Raw genomic sequence first — 6,000 nt, forward strand, 5'->3', positions numbered from 1 at the left:
ACCTCTCCACTGTTAACCTTTGTATCTAAATATGAAGGTATGAAATTGTGCTGTTGGACATAATTGGGTTAAAGATATTGTTACCAAATACAAATTCATGTGCCTGACACACAGTGAGGTCAAACAAACTAAAACCTTGAAATTTGGAACAGAGAAGTATTTATTTATTTTTGTCTTTTTGCCATTTCTAGGGATGCTCCCGTGGCATATGGAGGTTCCCAGACTAGGGGTCGAATCAGAGCTGTAGCCACCGACCTACGACGCCACAGCCACAGCACCGTGGGATCCGAGCTGCATCTGCGACCTACACCAACAGCTCATGGTAATGCCGGCTCCTTAACCCACTGAGAAAGGCCAGGGATTGAACCCACAACTTCATGGTTCCTAGTTGGATTCGTTAACCACTGCGCCACGACTGGAACTCCCAGAGAAGGACTTATTGCGGGGCCAGGCAAAGAGAAAGGGTGGCTTGTGTTTAAAACCCCCAAATCCACAATTTGGGAGACAGGGTTTTATAGACAGTTTGGGATGAGGGTTGCAGGGTGTGTGATTTTCTTCTGATGGGTTGGTGATAAGGTAACAGAGTGGTGTTCCAGGAATTTTGTCATTCTGAAGTTACCATCCTCCATGTGGGTAGGGGCTTTAGTTCTCATTTTGGCATTCCCTTCTTTCACTGATTAGTAACTGAATCTGCCCTTTGGAACTCAGAAGGTCAAGGAGGCTGAATGAAGCCTATTTCCTACAAGAAATGCCTGTGGGATGGGATGGGATGGGGTGGGGTGGGGGGAGTGGCGTTCCCATAGTGGCTCAGCAGACATGAATCTGACTAGCATCCATAAGGACAATGGATCCCTGGCCTTGCTCAGTGGGTTAAGCACCAGCCTTGCCATGAGCTGTGGTGTAGCGCACAGACTGGGCTTGGATCTGGTGTTGCTGTTAGCTGCCATGAGCTGTGTGTAGGCCACCAGCTACAGCTCCAATTTGACTCCTAGCCTGGGAACCTCCATATACCTCGGGCATGGCCCTAAAAAGACAAAAAAAACAAAACAAACAAACAAAAAAAAGAAATGGTGGGGGAGGGCGTAACTTCCTGCTGGTTGAGAATCTGCTGGTTGAGAATACAACTCCTGGTGGCTCCAGTCACTGCAGAGGTGCGAGTTTGATCCCCAGCCTGACACAGTGGGTTAAAGGATTGAATGTTACCATAGTTGTGGCTCTGATTAGTTCCTGGTCTGGAAACTTCCATATGCCATGAGTGTGGCCATAAGAAAATATTTTTAAATGTCAACTAATAGAAGGAAAACTATCTTTTCTTTTAGGGCCGAAGGTGCAGCTGCTTTGCGAACACAGCTCGTGGCAACCCTGGATCCTTTTTTTTTTTTTTGGCTTTTTAGGGCCACATCTGAGGCATATGGAGGTTCCCAGGCTAGGGGTCAAATTGGAGCTACAGCTGCCAGCCTACACCACAGCCACAGCAACACCAGATCCGAGCTGCATCTGCAACCTAGACCACAGCTCACAGCACCACCCAAACCTTAACTCACTGAGCAAGGCCAAGGATTGAACCCACATCCTCATGGATACTAGTTGCGTTCATTTCACTGAACCACAATGGGAAGTCATAGAAGGAAAACTATCCTTTTTTTTTTTTTTTAGGGTTGCACCTGTGGAAGTTCCCAGGTTACGGGGTCGAACTGGAGCTATAGCTGCCAGCCTATGCCACAGCCACAGCAACGCAGGGTCCAAGACACGTCTGCGACCTACACCACAGCTCACAGCAATGCTAGATCCTTAACCTACTGAGCAAGGCCAGGGATGTAACCGGAAACCTCATGGTTACTAGTCAGATTCGTTACTGCTGTGCCACAACGGGAGCTCCAAGAAAACTATCTCTTTTTTTACTTTTTTTTTTTTTTTTTTTTTTTTTTAGGGCCACACCTGCAGCATGTGGAGATTTCCAGGCTAGGGGTCAAATAGGAGCTGTAGCTGCCGGCCTACGCCACAGCCACAGCAACTCCGGGATCTAAGCCACATCTGTGACCTACAACACAGCTCATGGCAACGCCAGATCCTTAACCCACTGAGAGGGGTGGAACCTGTGTCCTCATGGATGCTAGTCAGATTTGTTAACCGATTAGCCATGACAGGAACTCCCAGGAAAACTATATTAATGCAACATGCTAGTTGTCTATTTTAGGAAACATCTAATTTATTCTGGGCTAAACAAATAGCCTGCAGGTAAGAGTGAGTGCTACATACAGAGCTTGCTCTGCAGTAGAATATTGATTGACTGTCAATTCCAGGCAAGATGAAGGTAACAGGGGCTCAAGATAGTGCTACTAATATACTTAGTTTTGGAAGGAAGTACTCTTAGGTTCTACAGCACCTAAGCAAACTTTTTTTTCCCCACAGCCACATCTGCAGCGGAAGTTCCTAGGCTAGGGGTCGAATCAGAGCTGCAGCTATGCTATAGCCACTGCAACATGGGATCCAAGCCACATTTTCAACCTACATCACAACTTGAAGCAATGCTTGGATCTTTAACCAAGGATCAAACTTGCATCCTCACAGATACTATGTTGGATTCTTAACCCACCGAGCCACAATAGGAACTCCCTAAGCTACTTTTATCATTTATAAAATGGACTTTGAATGTTCATTTATTTACTATCAAGTCAAATGGAATTGGCTGAAGAGTTGTTTTTCATACCATGAAGTGCTGTAGGAATCACCTTAGGATCTTAACATGCAGATCCCGATTTAGTAGATCTGGAGCAAAGTTCGAGACTTTGCACGTTTCTAATAAGCCCCCTAGTGTTATCTATGCCACTGCTAGGGGATCACACTTGGAGTACCAGTGGCCTGAACTAGAAAATGAGCTTCTTCACATATTTGTTCAGAGGCAAACATTAAAAAGTTTGATGGGGGGGTGGGGTGGGGAGTGTATGTGCATTCCTAATCTATTTATTCACCAAATAAGTCTGTTATATGTTAGACTGTAGAGATCAAAATTAAGGAGAACAGACACTGCCCTTGCGTTTATGCAGTTCCCAGTTTAAGGAGGGAGCCTGACATTTGGCCAAAAATAACTTTTAAAAAGTTAAAGTGGAAAAAAAAGAAAAAGTCTCGAATACCCAAAGGCGACCCCTGGTGGAGCCAAGACCCAGGCCTTTTGCTCCTAGGTACCTCGGCGCGCCAGGGCCAGGCTTGCCATCCTCCCCTCTGATTGGCTGGCGGGACCGGCTTCCGGGCCTCAGCCAATGAGGCGGGGGCTGTGAGCGGCCGTTGGCCGAAGGAACCGCCATGCTGAAGGACGATGGCCGGGGCTGCTGGCTGTGTCCGAGAACAAGCTCTAGGGCGCTTTTCGCTCGCCCTGCCTGTGGGCGATGTGAGTATCTCTGAGGGTAGGAAGGAGACTCTTTATTCCTCATTAAGGCATTCTCCTCGCCCCCACCCCAGGGGAGGGAACAGGAATAACCATAATAGCTTATATTTAATCGAGCCTTCACCATTGGCCAGGCACTGGACCGAAGGCCTTAATCTTGTGATCTCACTGAGTCCTGGGACCGGAGGTGGGTGCCTACCGTGATTTCAGAGGAGACGGGGGCAGCCTAAAGTCGCGTGAGTGAAAATGCTGGAGGTGGAATTCTGATCCAGGTGCTCTTATTCCCCCGATTCCTCGCTCCACTCCCCTCTTTGGAAATCCGATTCCTTCTTAGTAGGAGTCTTAAATGGTGCAGGTGTTGGGAGTGGTCATAGGAAAGTCTAGAACCCTGGGGCTTATTTTTAAGTTTTTCTTTGGTCGTACCCATGGCCAGGGGAAGGATCCCAGGCCAGGGACCGAACCAGCACTACAGGTAACCAGGGTCACAGCAGTGACACAGCTGGACCCTTAATCCACAGAGCCACCAGGAAACTCCTTGAGATTTTTTTTTTTTTAATAGAAAAAGTTGTACATACTAAAAGCATTTGTAGGAAAGAAAAGCACTAAAATTCAAGAGAGCTTCTGTCTCGGGATGGCATGGAAGGGGCTTCATTTGAATCTTGTTTTATTTCAGTCCTGAGGTGGGAATCTAGATGTTTGTTATAGTATTCCCTTTTTTTGTTTGTTTGAAGTACAATTTTAAAAGGGAAACATGCACATGGAAAATTTATTCAAAGGATGAAGTGTGCACAATGAAAAGGAAGTCTCTAGAGCCCCTCACTAGAAGCAGCCAGTGATACCAGTTTTGTGTGTATCTTATACACTGTCTTAGTATGTACAAGCGTATATGTGAGTTTGTTATATTTGCACAAATGGATCCTACTGTTTACAGTCCTACATCTTTGATGATTTATTTTTAATCTCATTAAATTTAAAAGTTCCTTAACCTCTTCTAGCCCTGTGATCAGTATAATTTGGAAGAACTTTCCAGGATTCCTTCTGACATGAGTTGTAGGTCATGGCCTGCTAGACTGTATGTTTGCCTTTTTCGTGCACACCCTCACCTGTAGGGTCCAAAGAAATCTTCCCCAAGTTAACCCTGTAAAGAGTGCAGGAGAGAAAGAGTCATGGCAAGAAGAGGATTCTGGGAAGTGCTGTACCCTTTCCCAAACATTTTAACTTAGAGTCTACAGGTAAAATTCCAAATAAAGCCCTTTATTACTTGAAGTTAATCTGTTATAGTGGATTATTGGCAAAACAAGAGAGGTGGGGATTCATTTCTCACTCAGGTTGTAGGGAAATACCCAGTTTCATTCTAGTGAAGTAACAAGGAAAGAGAAGCTTGTTTGATCCCAGTTAAGGGAAAGTGTCACACTTAATCCTTATTTTACTTCTTCTAGAAGCCCAGTATTTTTAGAAATTTTATTTATTTATTGGCCACACCTGCAAAGCTCCCAGGCCAGGGATTGAACCCTTGCCGCTGCAGTTACCAGAGCCACAGCAGTGACAGTGCTGGATTCTTAACCCACTGAGCCACCAAGAAACTCCATCCCCTCGCCTTTTCTTTTTAAAAATTATCTCAATCACAGAACCTTTACATGAGAGAGCTGGGATTCTAGCCTCGGCAAGGCTAAATCTAAAAGTCACACCAGATTGGCGAGTTCCCTAAAGTGAACTCATTTGCTCATTAAACTGCTCTGTGCAGCCCTTTTCATCGAGCCCTTACCAATTTATTCTTAACTGGTTCTTGTCGTTGGTCAAGAAACTGTGTTCAGTTCCACACACACACAGTTCGGTTACTCTGTATCTCTGACCTTCTACCTGGAACACATTTCCCTAGCACCCTTGCTGAGCATTTTTTTTTTTAAGATTAAATTCCTGTAAATGTATTGCCATACAGTCTGTGGGACAATTTTTTTTTTTTTGTCTTTTTGCTATTTCTTGGGCCGCCCCTGCGGCATATGGAGGTTCCCAGGCTAGGGGTGGAATCGGAGCCATAGCCACTGGCCTACGTCAGAGCCACAGCAACGCGGGATCCTAGCCGCGTCTGCAACCTACACCACAGCTCACGGCAAGTCGGATCGTTAACCCACTGAGCAAGGGCAGGGACCGAACCCGCAACCTCGTGGTTCCTAGTCGGATTCGTTAACCACTGCGCCACAACGGGAACTCCGGGACAAATTTTTAACCAGTGTTTGAGAGGGCTGATTCTCGACACTCTAGGCCACACCTGCACATTTAAATTTACCAACCTGGAAAAATGAATAAAATAAAAATCCGCCTTTTTCAGGTTCATTTTGCTCACTATCGTAATGGATTTGTGTATTGGTATATTCCGTTTATTTATATTCTGGCATCTTTGTCACTGTGCTGGGCAAGAATGTGGTTTTGTTCTTCGGTTGGAGAGCCCATTGGCAGGAGCTTCGGCACTTTAAGATACTGTCCCAGTCTGCAGTTCTGCGTGTTGAATGAGAAACTCTGAGCAGTTCAAGGGGTGGGGGTCCGAAGGCGACAAGAGCGACAGTCCAAGGGGGCTAGGGGCTGTCAGGCCGGCGCGGACTCCGACGTCACTGCGG

Source organism: Phacochoerus africanus, chromosome 8 (genome assembly GCF_016906955.1).
Source record: "Phacochoerus africanus isolate WHEZ1 chromosome 8, ROS_Pafr_v1, whole genome shotgun sequence".
Lineage (NCBI taxonomy): Eukaryota > Metazoa > Chordata > Mammalia > Artiodactyla > Suidae > Phacochoerus > Phacochoerus africanus.